This window comes from Triticum aestivum, chromosome 2D (genome assembly GCF_018294505.1).
Source record: "Triticum aestivum cultivar Chinese Spring chromosome 2D, IWGSC CS RefSeq v2.1, whole genome shotgun sequence".
Taxonomy (NCBI): domain Eukaryota; kingdom Viridiplantae; phylum Streptophyta; class Magnoliopsida; order Poales; family Poaceae; genus Triticum; species Triticum aestivum.
The window spans coordinates 117021686-117046127 of record NC_057799.1 but is presented as its reverse complement, the minus strand read 5'-3'; the positions used below and the strand labels follow the sequence as shown (position 1 = coordinate 117046127).

The 24442-nt window shown below is 46.5% G+C and overlaps 1 pseudogene; it reads right to left on the bottom strand.

The window, feature by feature from the left end:
* Positions 1–1476: 1476 nt before the first annotated feature.
* On the bottom strand, positions 1477–21520 carry LOC123052044 (alcohol dehydrogenase-like 2; annotated as a pseudogene).
* Positions 21521–24442: the final 2922 nt, after the last annotated feature.

Below are 24442 nucleotides of genomic sequence, written 5' to 3'. Positions count from 1 at the left end.
CGATGCGGCGGTGACGGCGGTGGTGACGGCAGTGGCCAAGGGCGACGGAGTGGAGCGGGCGGCGGTGGTGGATCTCGTCGGCGGCGGCGGGATGCGGCGCAAGGGCGGCGGAGATGCGAAAAGAAGAGGGGGTCCCGGGCGGCGGCTTTATGAGGGGGGGGGCTGCGCGAGGCTTGGAGAAGGGGACAGGAGGAGGCCGGGGCGACCACGGCGAGCGGCGGCGGCGGCTCGGACTCGGGGAGTCCTGCTCGGGCACGCGCGAGGGAGACGGCAGCGCTGTTGGGCCGGCTGGGCTTCGGCCCAGTCGGTCCGAGGAGAAGTTTTTTTTAACATTTTTCCAAAAGAATAAAGGAAAAATAAATAAATAATATTATATAGGCATATAATATATCAAAATTTTCAGAAAAAAATTTCCTACAACATGGACATTTTGACAATGCCAAATAAAATTCACACAAATTTAAATAAATCAAACGGTGCTACTGCCTTAATAAAATCCAATAAAAATAATTTTAAAAATACCAAAATGATTTCAAATTTATTTCTCTCCAATTTTCTGATGTAGGGAATCATGTTACCCTATTTTCCATATATTTTATTTTTGAAGAAAAATAATTTGAATAAAACTCCAATAACTCCAATATTGAAAAATAATTTCAATGGGACTCTGATTTTAATCCTTTGAAACTCCCAACTCATATTTCATTTGTTTTGAAGAAGTCATTTTATCTTCTCTCGTGAAAATCATTGAGTTGCATAAAGTTTCAGAAATGGGAAATATTTTCAAATGAAATTTAAATATTTTCAACACCCCTTGTCATTTAAATAAATGGAAGAAGTCATGTCATCTTCTCTCCAGGGTTTTGTGGTGAAAAGAATTTGAATTCATGGAGATCATAAAAGCAAAATGAAAGTTTGGGAAAGTCCTTTTATTCCCTCTCATTTAACTTTCAAAAGATTTCGAATTCACTCACTTTCAGTCAATCAATCAAACAATCAATCCAATCTATCTGTTTATTATAACATTCCAAAATTTAGAATTTTGGGATGTTACATCTCCGGTTTATGGGAGAAATCATGGTCGAACCGCCCTGCGGATCGATATAGGTCCGCGTTGGATAACTTCCGCGGTCCGAACAACGCGGTTCGAATTATGATGCGGGCGGTTTGCAGGTCCGTCTTAAAGATGCCCTTATATGACAAAAACACATCCGGACCGCACTGTTGTTGAGTGATTTGAGGGTAGATGCCCAAACGCCGCACTGTGGTCGCATCGTTCGCAGCTCATCGAGAGCAAAATCAACATCACCACCGCACTGTTGTTGAGTGATTTGAGGGTAGATGCCCAAACGCCGCACTGTGGTCGCATCGTTCGCAGCTCATCGAGAGCAAAATCAACATCACCACCAACAACAGACGCATCACAGTCGAATCGGGCGCATTTTCTGCTCAGAATAAACTAGTCGATCTCGCGTCCAAATGACCAACCACACTCCAGCGACACGTCGTCCTGCTCCGACAGACGAGCAGTGGCTATCGTGGCTGATCACGAGGTTGCCGAGGACGACAGCGATATCAGTCACGCATTATCGAGGGCCTCCACGCCGACGCCGTTCTCCCTGTCCCCGCCCATCCAGATGAAGCACTGCGTGAGGAGCTCGAACGCTCTGTTGATGTCGTCGAACCGCATCTCGTGCGTCACGAACTCGTCCAGCTCCAGCTCCTTGTCCACGTACTTCTGCGCCAGGATCGGGATGTCGGCCGTGGGCTTGAGCCCGCCGAAGAGCGAGCCGACGAGCGACCTCCCCATGAGGATGTCTTCCGGGGGTATGCTGATCGGCGCAACGCCGCTGGAGACGCCGAGCGCGATCGTCTTCCCCCAGCCCTGTTTTGATCAATCGCCACGAAAAATGAACCGTCCATTAGTCTGTCTAACATAGTAGCTTCAGACTCGTGAGATGAGAAATGTGGCATGCATTCGCATGCACGAGCCGTGCCTACCTTCCGGGAGCTTTGGAACGCCTCCGCCATGACCGACGTCGAGCCGATGCACTCGAAGCAGTAGTCGGCGCCGCCGCCGGTCATCTCCTTGACGACCTAGACGGAGATCGATAGACGAAAAGTTCATTAGCGACTAGTAGTAGTAAATACAGTACCAAAAAAATGCACTTGTGGCGCAGGTTGGTCGATTCGGAATCGGACCTCGCTCACGGCCTTCTCCCCGGTGTCGTTCGGATTGATGAAGTCGGTGATTCCCAGCCTCTTACCTGCCATTGTTGATGGACGCCGACGTGTGAGCGTCAAAGGATCTGTCCACATGTTTTGTGTGGTGTTTAAGAGAATCAGCCCATACGCCTATGTGTGGGTAAAATAAGTAATGTCCACACGTCTTTTTTTTTCTTCTGGTCCCTCTCACACGCCTACGTGTGGGCAAAATAGATAACGTCCATATGCCCGTACGTCAGGCCTCCTACCTAATGGTCCCGCATGTTGGGGATCGTTGCAGAATTTTAAAAAATTTCACGCATCACCAAGATCCATCTATGGAGTTTACTAGCAACGAGGGAAAAGGAGTGCATCTACATATCCTTGTAGATCGCGAGCGGAAGCGTTCAAGTGAACGGGGTTGATGGAGTCGTACTCGTCGTGATCCAAATCACCGATGACCGAGCGCCGAACGGACGGCACCTCCGCGTTCAACACACGTACGGAGCAACGACGTCTCCTCCTTCTTGATCCAGTAAAGGGGAAGGAGAGGTTGATGGAGATCCAGCAGCACGACGGCGTGGTGGTGGAAGTAACGGGGATCCCGGCAGGGCTTCGCCTAGCGCAAGCGGGAGAGAGAGGTGTCACGGGAGGGAGAGGGAGGCGCCAGGGGCTAGGGTACAGCAGCCCTCCCTCCCCCCCCCTTTATATAGGCCCCCGGGGGGGCGCCGGCCCCTGGGATCCCATCTACAGGGGGGCAGCGGCCAAGGGGGGAAACTCCCCCCCCCCCCAAGTCAGGTGGGGCGCCCCCCACCCCCAGGGTTTCCAACCCTAGGCGCAAGGGGAGGCCCATGGGGGGCGCACCAGCCCACCAGGGGCTGGTTCCCCTCCCACTTCAGCCCATGGGTCCCTCCGGGATAGGTGGCCCCACCCGGTGGACCCCCGGGACCCTTCCGGTGGTCTCGGTACAATACCGATAACCCCCGAAACTTTCCCGGTGGCCGAAACTGGACTTCCTATATATAATTCTTCACCTCCGGACCATTCCGGAACTCCTCGTGACGTCCGGGATCTCATCCAGGACTCCGAACAACTTTCGGGTTTCCCATACTAATATCTCTACAACCCTAGCGTCACCGAACCTTAAGTGTGTAGACCCTACGGGTTCGGGAGACATGCAGACATGACCGAGACGCCTCTCCGGTCAATAACCAACAGCGGGATCTGGATACCCATGTTGGCTCCCACATGTTCCACGATGATCTCATCGGATGAACCACGATGTCGAGGATTCAATCAATCCCGTATACAATTCCCTTTGTCAATCAGTACGTTACTTGCCCGAGATTCGATCGTCGGTATCCCAATACCTTGTTCAATCTCGTTACCGGCAAGTCACTTTACTCGTACCGTAATGCATGATCCCGTGACTAACTCCTTAGTCACATTGAGCTCATTATGATGATGCATTACCGAGTGGGCCCAGAGATACCTCTCCATCATACGGAGTGACAAATCCCAGTCTCGATCCGTGCCAACTCAACAGACACTTTCGGAGATAGCCGTAGTGCACCTTTATAGTCACCCAGTTACGTTGAGACGTTTGATACACCCAAAGCATTCCTACGGCATCCGGGAGTTGCACGATCTCATGGTCTAAGGAAATGATACTTGACATTGGAAAAGCTCTATTAAACGAACTACACGATCTTTTGTGCTATGCTTAGGATTGGGTCTTGTCCATCACATCATTCTTCTAATGATGTGATCCCGTTATCAATGACATCCAATGTCCATAGTCAGGAAACCATGACTATCTGTTGATCAACGAGCTAGTCAACTAGAGGCTTACTAGGGACATGTTGTGGTCTATGTATTCACACATGTATTGCGATTTCAGGATAACACAATTATAGCATAAATAATAGACAATTATCATGAACAAGGAAATATAATAATAACCATTTTATTGTTGCCTCTAGGGCATATTTCCAACACCGCACGCCCCGCGTGACAGTCACCACGCGCCCTGCAGTTACCATGGTTCGGACCCACTTCCGTGTTCGTTTAACTGCAATTGCCATGTCGCTGAACTACAGTTGCCATGTCGGACAACTACAGTTGCCATGGTTACTCAACCGCAGTTGCCATCTCAGGTCAAGTGTCAGATGCCATTTTTAGACAACTGCAGTTATTGCCATGTATGGTCTGGTTCAGAGGCGGACGACGAATTTTTTTTAAGGTGGGGCGAACTCTTAAGAATTTTTCTTTATGCAAAATCATAATACTCCGTGAAGGACACTTTCACTGGTGCTTGGGTTTGACCTAGTGTCGGTACCAAGTACTCCCTTCATCCCAAAATAATTGTCTTAATTTTGTACTAACTTAAGTACAAATTTGTGCTAAACTTGAGACACTTATTTTGGGATGAAGGGAGTACTTCATAATATCTTGTTAAATCTGCAATTCATATTTCAAATTGTCATTAGAATTACTACAATTGCATATTACAAGTTGTTAAAAAATGTCACTAAAATCCAGAGAAATTTACCTCTCCCCTTTCCCTTCCTCTTCATATTCTGTTGGTGACGAAGATGCCGCACGGTGGTGCCGACCATGAAGGACGCAAAGCTGGCTACCACCATGTCGTCGCTCGCTGCCGGCAGCCGCTAGACTGTAGGCGCCGCCCGCTTGTTCGACGGCCACAACCACGGTCATCCACCTCGCCCTGGTTGGCCAGCCGCGACCATCGTTCTAGCTTTGTTTTTTTAGAATCACCACCGTTCTAGCTAGCCAGCTGAGATTGCTGCTCTGTGTTGATTGTGGTGTGCATCTCAGCATGGGGGAGTTTTTTTTAAGGAAACAGTATGGGGGAGCTGGGTGTACCCTGCCGTCCTGCGTGTGCTGTACTGCGGTGTGGGTCATGTACATGGCGACTTGGCCCAACTGGGTCTGTCGTGGGGCGCGGCCCATTATCCAGTCCGGTGTTGGACTTAGTAAATGACAGCCAGCATCGTGGCCCAATGTGCTAGTGATTTTTTCAGCGATGGCTGCGACTATGCGTAGCGTAGCAGCGTAGGTATACAAGAAAATTTGTACCGATTCAAGGTATGGCGGCCGCTAGCCCTTGCCCACTGGGGTGCTCCGCCAGTGGTCTGGTTTACTATTGTTGCCATGATTTGAAAACATTAGGGGTTGCCACATACTAACACTAGGCAGTTGCCATGTAAGGTCTGATTTACTACAGTTGCCATGATTTGAAAACTTTAGGAGTTGCCACCTACTAACACTAGGCAGTTGCCGTGTAGCGCTACAAAGAGACATGGCAAAATAACATGTTCGGGTAAAGAGAGAGTTGACATGTGCTTACAAGCACATTAGGGCCGTTGCCATGTACCCTGCAAAACACATGGCAAGTGACATGTTCGGGTAAAAGAGAGAGTTGCCATCTGCTTACAAGCACACTAGGGCAGTTGCCATGTACCCTGCAAAACACATGGCAACTAGCAGCTTTGGGTGTGGGAGAGGAGACGGGCGTGTGGGCGAACTGATAAATGCCCACACACCAGCCCCTATGCGTGAGTGAAAACTGACGTGTGGGCGAACTGCTAAACGACCACACATCGGTCCCTCCGTGTGGTGAAAACAGACGTGTGGGCGACTGAATGAATGCCCACAAACCAGTCCAGTCCTACGTGGCATCACAGACACGCCAAGATTCGTGCAACCACAAACGGACGTGGATCCACGCGTGTGGACGAGATGCAAACGCCCACACGTGTGGGCGTTAGTATTTCCGTTGTTGATTCATTACTATCCTGACTTTTTTCTCTTCAGATGTGATTCGATTAGTCGTAGATAACTACTATCAACTTATGATACATTACTGATGTCGCACTTCTCCGGGGGGAGAATATCAGGTGCTCCGATAGCACCTGATGATAAGGTGCTCCCAGTGCATCTCGGCCGTTGGATCATCAATCGAATGGACAACATTTGGTCAATGCGAATTTTGTAGAAAACCCCAAAACATTTTTAAAATGACACTTGAATCCACATCCCGTGAATGTTGCCTGTTGGATCACTATCCAATGACCGAGATACTACCGGAGCACCTAAGATCAGGTGCTACCGGAGCACCTGATATTCTCCCCTTCTCCGGGTTCAGATCCACTCCAACAATCTGCTTAGCCCCACGCATCCTGCACCCTTGTGCTACCTGCAGACTGCCGACACGTTAGATCGCACTAGTTGGAAACGTGCGGTGTACATTGTGCTGTGACACACTGACAGCCACTAGGACACCAGGCCAACTTTCGAGCCGACAACTCGAACCAGACATCACATTATTAGCAGGGCGGCATATGATACAGTGATTCGGAGGTGTCGTCGTCGGACGTTACCGCTAACCCGACGACGCCGAGCCCGAACACGGCGACGCTGGACCCGGGCTCCACCGCCGCCACCTTCCACGCCGCGCCAACACCTGCACCCGGCCGCCAATCAGCCAATTTGCGCGCTGAATCCTTTAGTTGTCGGCAAAGATTAGTTACCGGTGGAGACGCCGCAGCTGAGCAGGCAGGCCTTCTCCGGCGGGACGCCAGGCTTAAGCCTGACGACGTGCGCGACATCGACGACCGTGTACTCGGTGAAGCTGGACACGCCGGTGAAGTTGTGGATGGGCTCGCCGGTGGCGGCGAACGAGAAGCGGGCCGTGCCGTCGCGCGGCATGCCGGGCCGGGCGGGGAGCTGCGGCCGGAGAGGCAGTCGCCAGTCGGGGCAGTCGCCGCACTGCGCCGAGAACACCGGCACCACCGTGTCCCCGACGGCCACCTCGTGCACGTGCTCCCCCACGCTCTACACCACGCTGGGAACAAAGGACGCAAAAACAGTTCGCCGTAATGCAAATAACTTCCTATCTCATCGAATGAAATGCGTCATTAGTCCATGAACTCAAACTGATTGCACACTTTAGACCAACAACTCAAGAAGTGATCGAATTTGGTCCGCAAACTCGTTGATTTGATCAAATAAGGCCAAAACCGGCCCGAGAGTAAAAAAACCGGCCACGCGGATGCCATGTCATCGTTCTGTTGACCACTCATGAGTTCACTATTTTTACAGGGGTGTATCTGCAAATTGACCGTTTTTTTTTTACAAACCATCCTAAGGGTGTATATAGACTGAAAAAGTATTAAAAAAAACCTTGCATCGCCCAGTACTTGAACTTGGGTCGACCGGAATTTTGATTGCCTCAGTGACCACCGCACCTACAACGCACACGCACAATAAATTTCAGCCTACTGCATATGTACGTAGAATCAGGAGAGAGAAAAAAAACAGAAGATCCCTTCAGATCGTTTTTCAATCATGCGATCCCTTTCCTTCTGTTCCGCTTGACTGTTGCCTTGTTTGTCGCTAGATCGTAGCGTTCCATGGTTTCGTCTGCCTTCTGTGACAAGCAGGTTAGGACGACGCACCTCCGCAAACGACCACGGCGGTCGTCCTCTCGACGCCGTCTAGCCGCAGATGGCGCCGCGGCTGCGCGAACGGAGCACCCCCGCACCCTCATATGGTATGTATCTTCTTCCGTTGTCCCAGAGAGAGACAGAGTTCGTATGTGTTCTGGCCAGGAACTCTCCGAATCGATCCAATCCATCAGAGCTAGTGCAGGCGAGAGTCACTTAATACGTATAACAATACGCGGCTAGACGTGCGATCACTGTCAAGCTGTCCGCTTGCTTGCTTGCTTTGCACAAATACGTTTATTAGCTTCTGGGCAAATCATGCTAGCTATGTGAGAAATCATGATGACTGGACGTTAGATCAGAGAGAGGATGCATATAATTGTAGTGTGGAATTTTTATTTGAACTGAATATGTGATCTATGTTTTCTTGTTTGTCGTGGAATGCAGAAATTGATTATGGTTTGCTTTGTTCACCCTGGAGGTACATCACAATGGTTTTTTCTATGGCTCGGGAAGCAATAGGCCATATTTGGATGACAGAGTTGATTTTTTCGATTATTGTGAGGCAGAGGACATGTCTATTTTGTGGCTTGTTGATTTGTTAGAGCGACTCGGTTACCCTGATAGTGAAAAGTACAAGATATATTTGCTCATGCCTGGGAGAAGTATTACTGAAGGACTTTTCTATGTGTGGTGTGATGATGATCTTCAGAAGATGATGAGTACAGTGTTGGGGATCGTTGCAGAAATTTAAAATTTTCTACACATCACCAAGATCCATCTATGGAGTTTACTAGCAACGAGAAGGAAGGAGTGCATCTACATACCCTTGTAGATCGCGAGCGGAAGCGTTCAAGTGAACGGGGTTGATGGAGTCGTACTCGTCGTGATCCAAATCACCGATGACCGAGCGCCGAACGGACGGCACCTCCGCGTTCAACACACGTACGGTTGGGAAGACGTCTCCCCCTTCTTGATCCAGCAAGGGGGAAGGAGAGGTTGATGGAGATCCAGCAGCACGACGGCGTGGTGATGGAAGTAGCGGGGATCTCGGCAGGGCTTCGCCAAGCACAGCGAGAGGGAGAGGGAGGCGCCAGGGGCTGTGGTACGGCTGCCCTCCCTCCCCTCCACTATATATAGGGGCCTGGGGGGCGCCGGCCCCTGGGAGATCCAATCTCCAGGGGGGGCGGCGGCCAAGGGGTGGCTCCCCCCCAAGCCAAGTGGGGGGCGCCCCCCCACCCCCAGGGTTTCTAACCCTAGGCGCAGGGGGAGGCCCAAGGGGGGCGCACCAGCCCACCAGGGGCTGGTTCCCCTCCCACGTCAGCCCATGGGGCCCTCCGGGATAGGTGGCCCCACCCGGTGGACCCCCGGGACCCTTCCGGTGGTCCCGGTACAATACCGATAACCCCCGAAACTTTCCCGGTGGCCGAAACTGGACTTCCTATATATAATTCTACACCTCCGGACCATTCCGGAACTCCTCGTGACGTCCGGGAACTCATCCGAGACTCCGAACAACTTTTGGGTTTCCGCATACTAATATCTCTACAACCCTAGCGTCACCGAACCTTAAGTGTGTAGACCCTACGGGTTCGGGAGACATGCAGACATGACCGAGACGACTCTCCGGTCAATAACCAACAACGGGATCTGGATACCCATATTGGCTCCCACATGTTCCACGATGATCTCATCGGATGAACCACGATGTCGAGGATTCAATCAATCCCGTATACAATTCCTTTTGCCAGTCGGTACATTACTTGTCCGAGATTCGATCGTCGGTATCCCAATACCTCGTTCAATCTCGTTACCGGCAATTCACTTTACTCGTACCGTAATGCATGATCCCGTGACCAACCACTTGGTCACTTTGAGCTCATTATGATGATGCATTATCGTCGGTATCCCAATACCTCTCCGTCATATGGAGTGACAAATCCCAGTCTCGATCCATGCCAACCCAACAGACACTTTTGGAGATACCCGTAGTGCACCTTTATAGTCACCCAGTTACGTTGTGACGTTTGGTACACCCAAAGCACTCCTATGGCATCCGGGAGTTGCACGATCTCATGGTCTAAGGAAATGATACTTGACATTGGAAAAGCTCTAGCAAACGAACTACACGATCTTTTGTGCTATGCTTAGGATTGGGTCTTGTCCATCACATCATTCTCCTAATGATGTGATCCCGTTATCAATGACATCCAATGTCCATAGTCAGGAAACCATGACTATCTGTTGATCAACGAGCTAGTCAACTAGAGGCTTACTAGGGACACGTTGTGGTCTATGTATTCACACATGTATTACGATTTTCGGATAATACAATTATAGCATGAACAATAGACAATTATCATGAACAAGGAAATATAATAATAACCATTTTATTATTGCCTCTAGGGCATATTTCCAACAGTCTCCAACTTGCACTAGAGTCAATAATCTAGTTACATTGTGATGAATCGAACACCCATAGAGTTCTGGTGTTGATCATGTTTTGCTCTAGGGAGAGGTTTAGTCAACGGATCTGCTACATTCAGGTCCGTATGTACTTTACAAATATCTATGTCTCCATTTTGAACACTTTCACGAATGGAGTTGAAGCGACGCTTGATATACCTGGTCTTCCTGTGAAACCTGGGCTCCTTGGCAAGGGCAATAGCTCCAGTGTTGTCACAGAAGAGAGTCATCGGGCCCGACGCATTGGGAATCACCCCTAGGTCGGTAATGAACTCTTTCATCCAGATTGCTTCTTGCGCTGCCTCTGAGGCCTCCATGTACTCCGCTTCACATGTAGATCCCGCCACGACGCTTTGCTTGCAACTGCACCAGCTTACTGCCCCTTCATTCAAAATATACACGTATCCGGTCTGTGACTTAGAGTCATCCAGATCTGTGTCGAAGCTAGCATCGACGTAACCCTTTACGACGAGATCTTCGTCACCTCCATAAACGAGAAACATATCCTTAGTCCTTTTCAGGTACTTCAGGATATTCTTGACCGCTGTCCAGTGTTCCATGCCGGGATTACTTTGGTACCTTCCTACCAAACTTACGGCAAGGTTTACATTAGGTCTGGTAAACAGCATGGCATACATAATAGACCCTATGGCCGAGGCATAGGGGATGACACTCATCTTTTCTCTATCTTCTGCCGTGGTCGGGCATTGAGCCGTGCTCAATTGCACACCTTGCAATACAGGCAAGAACCCCTTCTTGGACTGATCCATATTGAACTTCTTCAATATCTTGTCAAGGTACGTACTCTGTGAAAGACCAATGAGGCGTCTTGATCTATCTCTATAGATCTTGATGCCTAATATATAAGCAGCTTCTCCAAGGTCCTTCATTGAAAAACAATTATTCAAATAGGCCTTTATACTTTCCAAGAATTTATATCATTTCCCATCAATAGTATGTCATCCACATATAATAAGAGAAATGCTACAGAGCTCCCACTCACTTTCTTGTAAACACAGACTTCTCCATAAGTCTGTGTAAACCCAAACGCTTTGATCATCTCATCAAATCGAATGTTCCAACTCCGAGATGCTTGCACCAGCCCATAGATGGAGCGCTGGAGCTTGCATACCTTGTTAGCATTCTTAGGATTGACAAAACCTTCCGGCTGCATCATATACAATTCTTCCTTAAGAAAGCCGTTAAGGAATGCCGTTTTGACGTCCATTTGCCATATCTCATAATCATAGAATGCGGCAATTGCTAACATGATTCGGACGGACTTCAGCTTCGCTACGAGTGAGAAAGTCTCATCGTAGTCAACCCCTTGAACTTGTCGATAACCCTTAGCGACAAGTCGAGCCTTATAGATGGTCACGTTACCATCCGCGTCTGTCTTCTTCTTAAAGATCCATTTATTTTCTATGGCTCGCCGATCATCGGGCAAGTCAGTCAAAGTCCATACTTCGTTTTCATACATGGATCCTATCTCGGATTGCATGGCTTCAAACCATTTGTTGGAATCCGGGCCCGCCATCGCTTCTTCATAGTTCGAAGGTTCACCGTTGTCTAACAACATGATTTCCATGACAGGGTTGCCGTACCACTCTGGTGCGGAACGTGTCCTTGTGGACCTACGAAGTTTAGTAGTAACTTGATCTGAAGCTTCATGATCATCATCATTAACTTCCTCCCTAGTCGGCGCAGGCACCACAGGAACATCTTTCCGCGCTGCGCTACTTTCCGGTTCGGAAGGGGTGACTATCACCTCATCAAGTTCCACTTTCCCCCCACTCACTTCTTTCGAGAGAAACTCTTTCTCCAGAAAGGACCCATTCTTGGCAACAAAGATTTTGCCTTCGGATCTGAGGTAGAAGGTATACCCAATGGTTTCCTTAGGGTATCCTATGAAGACGCATTTCTCCGACTTGGGTTCGAGCTTTTCAGGTTGAAGTTTCTTGACATAAGCATCGCATCCCCAAACTTTTAGAAACGACAGCTTAGGTTTCTTCCCAAACCATAATTCATACGATGTCGTCTCAACGGATTTCGACGGAGCCCTATTTAAAGTGAATGCGGCAGTCTCTAAAGCATAGCCCCAAAATGAGAGTGGTAGATCGGTAAGAGACATCATAGATCGCACCATGTCCAATAGAGCGCGATTACGACGTCCGGACACACCGTTACGCTGAGGTGTTCCAGGCGGCGTGAGTTGTGAAACGATTCCACATTCCCTTAAGTGCGTACCAAATTCGTGACTTAAATATTCTCCCCCATGATCTGATCGTAAGAACTTTATCTTTCGGTCACGTTGATTCTCCACCTCATTCTGAAATTCCTTGAACTTTTCAAAGGTCTCTGACTTGTGTTTCATTAGGTAGACATACCCATATCTACTCAAGTCATCAGTGAGAGTGAGAACATAACGATAGCCTCCGCGAGCCTCAACACTCATTGGACCGCACACATCGGTATGTATGATTTCCAATAAGTTGGTTGCTCGCTCCATTGTTCCGGAGAACGGAGTCTTGGTCATCTTACCCATGAGGCATGGTTCGCACGTGTCAAATGATTCGTAATCAAGAGACTCCAAAAGTCCATCTGCATGGAGCTTCTTCATGCGCTTGACACCAATGTGACCAAGGCGGCAGTGCCACAAGTACGTGGGACTATCGTTATCAACTTTACATCTTTTGGTATTCACACTATGAATATGTGTAACATCACGTTCGAGATTCATTAAGAATAAACCATTGACCAGCGGGGCATGACCATAAAACATATCTCTCATATAAATAGAACAACCATTATTCTCGGATTTAAATGAGTAGCCATCTCGCATTAAACGAGATTCTGATACAATGTTCATGCTCAAAGGTGGCACTAAATAACAATTATTGAGGTTTAAAACTAATCCCGTAGGTAAATGTAGAGGTAGCGTGCCTACGGCGGTCACATCGACCTTGGAACCATTCCCGACGTGCATCGTCACCTCGTCCTTCGCCAGTCTCCGCTTATTCCGTAGCTCCTGTTTTGAGTTACAAATATGAGCAACCGCACCGGTATCAAATACCCAGGAGCTACTACGAGTACTGGTAAGGTACACATCAATTACATGTATATCACATATACCTTTGGTGTTGCCGGCCTTCTTGTCCGCTAAGTATTTGGGGCAGTTCCGCTTCCAGTGACCACTTCCCTTGCAATAAAAGCACTCAGTCTCAGGCTTGGGTCCATTCTTTGACTTCTTCCCGGCAACTGGCTTACCAGGCGCGGCAACTCCCTTGCCATCCTTCTTGAAGTTCTTCTTACCCTTGCCTTTCTTGAACTTAGTGGTTTTATTCACCATCAACACTTGATGTTCCTTTTTGATCTCCACCTCCGCTGATTTCAGCATTGAATATACCTCAGGAATGGTCTTTTCCATCCCCTGCATATTGAAGTTCATCACAAAGCTCTTGTAGCTCGGTGGAAGCGACTGAAGGATTCTGTCAATGATCGCGTCATCCGGGAGATTAACTCCCAGCTGAGTCAAGCGGTTGTGCAACCCAGACATTTTGAGTATGTGCTCACTGACAGAACTGTTTTCCTCCATCTTACAACTGAAGAACTTGTCGGAGACTTCATATCTCTCGACCCAGGCATGAGCTTGGAAAACCATTTTCAGCTCTTCGAACGTCTCATATGCTCCGTGTTGCTCAAAACGCTTTTGGAGCATCGGTTCTAAGCTGTAAAGCATGCTGCACTAAACGAGGGAGTAATCATCAGCACGTGACTGCCAAGCGTTCATAACGTCTTGGTTCTCTGGGATGGGTGCTTCACCTAGCGGTGCTTCTAGGACATAATCTTTCTTGGCAGCTATGAGGATGATCCTCAGGTTCCGGACCCAGTCCGTATAGTTGCTGCCATCATCTTTCAGCTTGGTTTTCTCTAGGAACGCGTTGAAGTTGAGGGCAACGTGGGCCATTTGATCTACAAGACATATTGTAAAGATCTTAGACTAAGTTCATGATAATTAAGTTCATCTAATCAAATTATTCAATGAACTCCCACTCAGATAGACATCCCTCTAGTCATCTAAGTGAAACATGATCCGAGTCAACTAGGCCGTGTCCGATCATCACGTGAGACGGACTAGTCAACATCGGTGAACATCTTCATGTTGATCGTATCTTCTATACGACTCATGCTCGACCTTTCGGTCTTCCATGTTCCGAGGCCATGTCTGTACATGCTAGACTCGTCAAGTCAACCTAAGTGTATTGCATGTGTAAATCTGGCTTACATCCGTTGTATTCGAACGTTAGAATCTATCACACCCGATCATCACGTGGTGCTTCAAAACAACGAACCTTCGCAACGGTGCACAGTTAGGGGGAACACCTTCTTGAAATTATTGCGAGGGATCATCTTATTTAAGCTACCGTCGTTCTAAGCAAATAAGATGTAAAACATGATAAACGTCACATGCAATCAAATAGTGACATGATATGGCCAATATCATTTTGCTCCTTTGATCTCCATCTTCGGGGTGCCATGATCATCTTCGTCACCGGCATGACACCATGATCTCCATCATCATGATCTCCATCATCGTGTCTTCATGAAGTTGTCACGCCAAAGATTACTTCTACTTCTATGGCTAACGTGTTTAGCAATAAAGTAAAGTAATTTACATGGCGTTATTCAATGACACGCAGGTCATACAAAAAATAAAGACAACTCCTATGGCTCCTGCCGGTTGTCATACTCATCGACATGCAAGTCGTGATTCCTATTACAAGAACATGATCAATCTCATACATCACATATATCTCATTCATCACATCCTTTTGGCCATATCACATCACAAGGCACATGCTGCAAAAACAAGTTAGACGTCCTCTAATTGTTGTTGCATGTTTTTACGTGGCTTCTATAGGTTTCTAGCAAGAACGTTTCTTACCTACGTAAAACCACAACGTGATATGCCAATTTCTATTTACCCTTCATACGGACCCTTTTCATCGAATCCGTTCCGACTAAAGTGGGAGAGACAGACACCCGCTAGCCACCTTATGCAACTAGTGCATGTCAGTCGGTGGAACCTGTCTCACGTAAGCGTACGTGTAAGGTCGGTCCGGCCGCTTCATCCCACGATGCCGCCGAAACAAGATAAGACTAGTACTGGCAAGAAAAATTGACAACATCTACGCCCACAACAAGTTTGTGTTCTACTCGTGCATAGAAACTACGCATAGGCCTGGCTCATGATGCCACTGTTGGGGATCGTTGCAGAAATTTAAAATTTTCTACGCATCACCAAGATCCATCTATGGAGTTTACTAGCAACGAGAAGGAAGGAGTGCATCTACATACCCTTGTAGATCGCGAGCGGAAGCGTTCAAGTGAACGGGGTTGATGGAGTCGTACTCGTCGTGATCCAAATCACCGATGACCGAGCGCCGAACGGACGGCACCTCCGCGTTCAACACACGAACGGTTGGGAAGACGTATCCCCCTTCTTGATCCAGCAAGGGGGAAGGAGAGGTTGATGGAGATCCAGCAGCACGACGGCGTGGTGGTGGAAGTAGCGGGGATCTCGGCAGGGCTTCGCCAAGCACAGCGAGAGGGAGAGGTGTCACGGGAGGGAGAGGGAGGCGCCAGGGGCTGTGGTACGGCTGCCCTCCCTCCCCTCCACTATATATAGGGGCCCTCGGGGGGGCGCCGGCCCCTGGGAGATCCAATCTCCAGGGGGGCGGCGGCCAAGGGGTGGCTTCCCCCCAAGCCAAGTGGGGGGCGCCCCACCCCTAGGGTTTCTAACCCTAGGCGCAGGGGGAGGCCCAGGGGGGCGCACCAGCCCACCAGGGGCTGGTTCCCCTCGCACTTCAGCCGATGGGGCCCTCCGGGATAGGTGGCCCCACCCGGTGGACCCCTGGGACCCTTCCGGTGGTCCCGGTACAATACCGGTAACCCCCGAAACTTTCCCGATGGCCGAAACTGGACTTCCTATATATAATTCTTCACCTCCGGACCATTTCGGAACTCCTCGTGAAGTCCGGGAACTCATCCGGGACTCCGAACAACTTTCGGGTAACCGCATACTAATATCTCTACAACCCTAGCGTCACCGAACCTTAAGTGTGTAGACCCTACGAGTTCGGGAGACATGCAGACATGACCGAGACGACTCTCCGGTCAATAACCAACAGCGGGATCTGGATACCCATGTTGGCTCCCACATGTTCCTCGATGATCTCATCGGATGAACCACGATGTCGAGGATTCAATCAATCCCGTATACAATTCCCTTTGTCAATCGGTATGTTACTTGCCCGAGATTCGATCGTCGGTATCCCAATACCTCGTTCAATCTCGTTACCGGCAAGTCACTTTACTCGTACCGTAATGCATGATCCCGTGACCAAACACTTGGTCACATTGAGCTCATTATGATGATGCATTACCGAGTGGGCCCAGAGATACCTCTCCGTCATACGGAGTGACAAATCCCAGTCTCGATCCGTGCCAACCCAACAGACACTTTCGGAGATACCCGTAGTGCACCTTTATAGTCACCCAGTTACGTTGTGATGTTTGGTACACCCAAAGCACTCCTACGGCATCCGGGAGTTGCACGATCTCATGGTCTAAGGAAATGATACTTGACATTGGAAAAGCTCTAGCAAACGAACTACACGATCTTTTGTGCTATGCTTAGGATTGGGTCTTGTCCATCACATCATTCTTCTAATGATGTGATCCCGTTATCAATGACATCCAATGTCCATAGTCAGGAAACCATGACTATCTGTTGATCAACGAGCTAGTCAACTAGAGGCTTACTAGGGACATGTTGTGGTCTATGTATTCACACATGTATTACGATTTCCGGATAACACAATTACAGCATGAACAATAGACAATTATCATGAACAAGGAAATCTAATAATAACCATTTTATTGTTGCCTCTAGGGCATATTTCCAACATACAGTACCGAAGAACTGCAACAGCATAATACTTTACGTCGATCAAATGTTTGAAATTCCTGTTAACATATGTGATGAGGTTGCCATAGAAGAAAAGGTTTTAGAGGTAAAGAAAACTCTATAATGATATTGTGTTACTGTTGTTTGTCTTGTTATAGTTCGTCACCATTTTTATACTGTTTTGCAGCCCATTGTAGGTGAGGGGGTCAATCCTGAGAGCATTGTAGGAGAGGACATGTTGCAGGCAGATCAGGGCAGGTTGCGGACAGAAGAGAAAGGGTTGCAGAGATTGCAGAAATTTAGGAAACTGAAGGATGAAGAGTCTGATGACAGCGACCGGTTGGATTCAGATGCAGATTTCTTTGATGGTGACAATGACCCATTAGATGGGGATGATGACATCTTTGCTGCATTTGTGGACCATGATGTCATAGATGCAATGATTACTAGCAAAGGAAAAAAAGTAGTTGAAGTAAATGAGGATGGTAAGGACAAGAGGAAGAAGAAGAAGAAGAAAAGTAAAAAAGGAAGATTCTGATGAGGAGTTGCTTCTTCCAGATTCAGATGACGAGAACTTCAATTTTAAGTTCAATTCTTTTGCTGAACATGACATGGCAGACCCGGAGTTCAAGATTGGAATGACTTTTTCAACAGTTGAGCAGTTGAGAGAAGCAATATCTGAGTATAGCATAAAGAATAGAGTGGCTTTGCACAAGACTAGAAATTGTAGAACCAGGGTTGAGGTGGTCTGTGCTGAAGGTTGCCCCTGGTATTTGTATGTGACAGAAGACAGCAGGTCCAAGAGCTTGCTTGTGAAGAGATATGTTAATGAGCACACATGTAGCAGAGAGTGGGCTATCAAGGCAATGACTGCTCCCTATCTTGCCAAAAAATATGTGGAAGAAATAAGAGACAATGAGAACATTGATGCAAAGTCATTTGGCAATAAGGTGCAAAAGGACTACAATTTGGCTCCTGGCAGAATGAAGCTGCAAAGGGCAAAGAAGAGAGCAATGGCTATTATCAGAGGAGATGAGGAGAAGCAATATAATTTGCTTTGGGATTATGCGGAAGAGATTAGGAGATCAAACCCTGGGAGCAGTGTCTTTCTTAATTTGGATGCAAATGGTTTGTTTGAAACTATGTACTTTTCTCTTGATGCATGCAAGAGGGGCTTTCTGGATGGTTGCAGGCCAATTCTTTTCTTTGATGGTTGTCACTTGAAGACAAGGCATGGTGGTGTTATGTTGACAGCAATAGGTATTGACCCTAATGATTGTATCTTCCCAATTGCCATGGCTGTGGTAGATGTAGAGTGCAAAAACAGTTGGAAATGGTTCATGAACACTTTGAAGCATGACCTGAACATCCACGACCACACGGCAGCCTTTACTCTTATGTCAGATAAGCAGAAAGGGTTGATACTTGCAGTGCAGGAAGAATTTCCAGACAGTGAACATAGGTTCTGTGTAAGACATCTCTACCAAAACTTTAACACGATTCACAAGGGGGAAGTTTTGAAGAATCAACTTTGGGCTTGTGCAAGATCTAGTAACAAGCCACAATATGAAAGAAACATGGACAAATTGAAGGCTCTGAGTCCTGAAGCATATGCATGGCTTGATAAGCACCCACCAAACCAATGGTGTAGGGCTTTCTTTGATTGTTTCTGTAAGAGTGAAACACTCCTCAATAATCATTGTGAAGTGTTCAACAAGTAAGTTACCGAATGATTGTATTACGTGTTCTCAATAATGTAGTTTTGTTGTTGTTGTTGTTGTCGTACAAATCACCAGAGTTATTGGAGCATGATAAAATCTTGAGAAAAAATAGATAACAGAACCACATATGTCTAATATTTTTGCTAATAATTTCAGATTTTTATAAGTTTCAAAAATATGTTTAAAATTAATTCTTTGCATGCTGGTTTGTTTTGACAGATTCTTCTGCAACTTGTATGTTAGCTACTGAGTATATGTTTGTGTAGTTTTTGGAGTCTTCTTGATCATGCTTTGTATTACATGTTGACGCAGATATATACTAGATGCAAGAGAGCTTCCAATCATGAGTATGTGGGAAAAGATTAGGGGCCAGATTATGCACAGGATGTATGATTATGCAAACACTTGTGAGAACAAATGGACTGGCAACATTTGCCCCAAAATCATGGACAAGATGCGTAAAAATGAGGACTATGCTAGTGATTGTTTTGCTTATCCTTCTGACCACAGAGTATACGAAGTGAAGAGCAAAGATAACACCTATGAGGTGAAGATGAATGAAAAAACTTGTGATTGCAGAAGATGGCAACTAACGGCCATTCCATGTTCGCATGCCATTTCCTGCATGGGAAAAGAGAGAATAAAGCCAGAAACCCAGATAGCTAGTTTATATACAAGAGAAAGGTACATGAAAGCATATGGAAATACTGTTTGGCCAGTAAGGGATAAATCTTTCTGGGAAAAGACACATGGTAGGGATGTGGGAGCACCTTTGTATGAAAAGGAAGCTGGGAGGAAATCAAACAAAAGGAGAGAGCACCCATCGGAGAAGGAGGAAGGGACGAGACTTAGCAAGCATGGTGTGAAGATGCATTGCAGCTTTTGTAGGGATCCTAATCACAAGAGGCCTTCATGCCCTGAATTACATCCCGAACTCAAGTTGGAACCACAAAGGAGGACAAATGATGATGACAATGTTGGTGATCCTTTTGTGGTAGAGGTAAAGAAAACTATATAATTATATTTTTGTTACTATTGTTATTATTGTTATTGTTGGTCATCGTTTCTTCTTTATACTGTTTTGCAGAACATTGTATCCGAGGAGGGCAATCCTGAGTTGATTCCCACACAATGTAGTAGGACTTTTGTAGTTGAGCTCATGGAGGAGGAAGTAAGAATAGTTTTAACTATTTATAAGTTGATCTATATATTTTGTATGGTTTTAATGTGACGTAATCCCTATGATCACTCAAGATAGTATCAGTTGCTCTACGGAAATAAGTAGAATGTTTAAGTGCAAGTATGTGCAACCTGCTTGTAATGCAATTTCAAATGGTTTTAGAACTATGTTTTGGAAGCTTTTAGAACTACGTGTTGTCACTGTTTAAAAACTATGGAATAAGTGCAAGTATGTGCAACTTGCTTGTAATACTTTTTCAAACGGGTTACAGAATGATGTGTTGGATGGTTTTAGAACTATGTGATCATTTGGATTTTTTAAAAACTACGAATGATATTGTCATTGAAGTCATGTTCTATATATTTTCTGTAGTGTGAGTGTATATTGAATGTGAGGTTTTGTATTGTCGTCAAGATTTAAACATATTACTTTGATATTCTCTGAAACCCACTGATTTTATATACATATTTAACAATGATTATGTGAAGATATATATAGTAGCCTGCCTATTTGAACATAAATCACGTCATGGTGTATTGGTCTGGAAGCCAACTTCTAACCCAGACTGCCTGTGTTACACACGTTTTAATATTTATTTATTTTCTCCTGATTCCGCGTAAATATATATACTCGGCACCGATTTAGTCTGTGAACTTTGTGTTATTCCAGTGGTTGGTGATGTGTTGCCTGTTCGGAATGGCCAAGGTTCAAGTCTTGGGCAACACAATTTTTAATACTTTTTCGCTCCATACGCCCTTAATTAGCATGGTCTATGAGGAAAAAAAAAACCCGACCAATTTGCAAATAAAAACCCTATAAAAATAGTGAATTCACAAGCACTCAAAGGATCAATGACATGGCATCCACTGGCCGGTTTTTTACTGGTCAGACCGGTTTTGAACTTATTTGATCAAATCAACGAGTTTGCGGACCAAATCTGATCACTTCTCGAGTTCTTGGACTAAAGCATGCAATCAAGTTGAGTTCATGGACTAGTGGCGCAAATCAAGTAGACTTTGTAGTAGGACGCAAAAACAGCAGATAGATTATGCATTTACCCGGCTGCTTCATGGCGCAGGATTATCGGATGCTGGCCCGGGAAATCCTACACAAAAGAGGAAAAGAAAGGTCAGCATGCCCTGATTATCATATGGGCATAGGCGAAGGCGAAGAACCCACCCACCTTCAAGCGCCAGAAGGTGAGGTCGGTGTGGCAGAGCGAGGTGCAGAGTATCCTGATGCGGACCTCGTGCGCCCGCGGCGGCGCCACCTCCACCTCCTCCATCTCCAGCGGCTGCCCGGCCACCTTGCTCACCGCCGCTGCACGTGAAGCTACGCATTTGGACAAAGGATGGAGGTAGACGAAGCCAAGTACGTCGGCGACGACGGCGAGTACCTTTGCACCTGATGGGTTTCGTCGCCGTGTTCTGCTCCATCGTCTTCCCAGCAGCAAGTCGTCCGTCGCTCGCTCTCTCTACGTGTGCAATGGACAGGTGCCGCGTGTCAAGGTCCTGCTTTATAATTGAGCGAGAGAGTGCAGTGTGTCCGTGGTCCGACAACTTATCCACTGCCAAGAATAGGCCCAACAATCGCACTAGCGTGTGTCAGATCGGGAAGGGAAGCGGAGGAGGCGTGTCCAGAGGTTCTTGCCTGCAAAAAAAATTTGCTGTAAGAACAGCTACAGTCGGACCCTCCTTGTACATCTCGACGGATGGCTATGTAAGTGGCCGGCCAAGAAATTAGATGGGTCTTCACCCATATAAACAATAATTTATGGTTAATCTCTAAGATCTATATAAGATGTCAAGACATAATGAGAAGTTTAGTGCCATATCACTAGTGAAAAAGAGTTGAGATCTACTCCCGCCGTACCAACGTTCTTATATTATGAGACGATGGGACGAAGGAAGTATTTACAAGGCATCCTCATCTACTTGTTATTGGAGGTTCAGAGTAGGAGTGATACATGCGCTCCCCCGCCGCCCGCCTGGCGCGCGTCGTGAAACGTCAAACTCAAAACTATGGCATACTTGTGCTTTATTTTTGTCGGTTAGAAATGAATAATTAATTCAAAACTAATTACGAGTCGTTAATGGATGTGCCACTGCTTCCTCGGCACACCATGGCCGATGAAGCTGCTATCATCGCCACTGCTTTAGCCTGGCCTGCTCAAGGATATGATTTGTTCAATCCTTATTTACTCGTTTGTATGCTAGCCGTATTTACTGTATTCATAGATGTTTCGGCTCTATGTTTAATACATGCTCACATGTTTAGATATCGGTATGAGCTTTATGTTGTTAATGTCATGTCCATGATTCTACTACGGATTAAATCAATCGGGAAAGTGCTAATATTTCCAGCATCCTATACGATCAGGTTAACCAGCACGCTCATATCCCGTCTATATCTATGGCAGATATGGGAATGCCCGGACGCGTTCTTCAAGTCGGATCCTGCCCACGCTGGCCACCTCGACCCCATAAATATCCTCACCCTATCCACATCCGAACGAAACCTTACTCATTTGTCACTCCACTCCACTTCGAGTCTACGCAGCTCCGCCCTCTCCCGGCTCCTCTTCGATAATCTTTGGCCTCCTCCGGCATCGCAGACAACTGATCTGACTTTGAGATGTCTAAATCCATTGATTGGGACAGGGACGAAGAGGAATGGTCGTCCGCCTGGCTCCCGCTCCCAGGAGGAATATGCTTGACCGCATCCGAGTCGATCCAGAGGGAATCCATTGTGTTCGTGCAAGAGGCGCTTGGACCAGGCGCGCCGTTAGCTCAAGATGCGTGACCGTGGCGGATGTCGTGGGTGAACTTTCTCCATAATTCTAGTATTTAGACTGTGCTAACTTTTAGTGTCCAACGGCATGTATGATGAAGTAGTTGTATGCTATATAAGATGTAGTATGTGAGTTTATTTTACAATGCATGACATTGTATGGATTTGAGAATTTTCTAATAAGTAGCCAATTGTGGACGCGGACATTTGAGGGGTGGTCACTCACTGTCTGCTAACACGTCCGGCCGCGTCTAGGGATATTTAGGGGGTCGAATTTTCTAGGTCCGGTTGCAGATGCTCTAAGTTGATTATGGTAGGAGGAGGAGGAGAAGGCAAAGGTAGGGCCTAGGCTGAGATGGGGAAAGATGACTGACCGCAACACCTAGGTAAGACCGAGCCAGGACCTCACCGGAGAAGGGAAATACGTGTTTGACAAAGGTGAGGAAACATGATACTGTGCAGGTCAGTATAGCTTCGACCATTGCTAGGATTAGATAGCTACCTGGTCGAAGAAGGGGGCGCCGCGGTGAGTGTCGCAGCCAAATGTGAAGCATGGAGGCGAGCCGGAGGCATGTGAGGTGGGCAACTGGTCACAGTTTAAAAAAGAGAGAAGTATGGAGGAAGAAGATTGAAATCCAATGGCTAGGAAAGTCGACTTACACAAACAAACAAAAACTAGGCAAGGCGAACATAGTCGTTGCCTTTCTTACTTCCTCATTTAGCGCATCTTCAAGTTCAAGTGAACTAATAATCGTAAAAGCATGTTCCCTCCGTCTGGAAATATTTGTAGAAGAAATGAATGTATATGCCGTATTTTAGTTTTTAGATATATCCATTTTTATCCATTTCTCCGACAAATATATTTGAACGGAGGGAGTGGTTGACACGCAATTGCGCACGTGTGGACTAGCCTATGTTGTCCGTTTTGAGTTGTTGTTGTTTTCATCTTTCTTATTTTACTTTGCTTTTGTTTTTCCTCTTGCTTACCATTTTATTTTATTGTTCATATATTTTGTTTTTATGTTTTCCTTTTATTAGTTATGACTTTATGCTTTTCCTTTTCTGGGCAAATAAGTGGACATTTTTTCCAAATCAAATGAAAATGTATTTTGCATGAACACTTATTTTAAAGCATGGGATTTTTAATACATAAATATTCTTATAAAAAATTAAATTTAAATGTGGGTAGATATCTAACTGTATATGTATATGACCAATTATATAGTGATGCTGTAATGTTTTTCCAATTTTCGTAGTATATATAATTTTTAAATTACACTTTTTAAAAATAATTTTTACACTCCATCCAATCCATATTAATTATCACTGATTTAATGTGACAATTAATATGGATCGGAGAGGCAACATATTTCTGAAATGTATTTTTAGAAAAATCTCAGACAAAAATATTGGGCTGCTGTACATAGGTGAAGATGTGGTATGAGCGTCAAATAAGAGGAACGTAAATAGATCGAGTCCGTAACAGCAAATGATATGTATTGCTCTCTTGCGATAGATCACCTTGATCGCCAACTAGCGCACGAGTTGGGCAGGCCCATTAGACCTGTTTTCTTGGGAGCCTTCTAGATGGTTGCTGGCTAGTTTTTTCCATTCTTTATTGTTTCCATTTTTTTGCGATTTC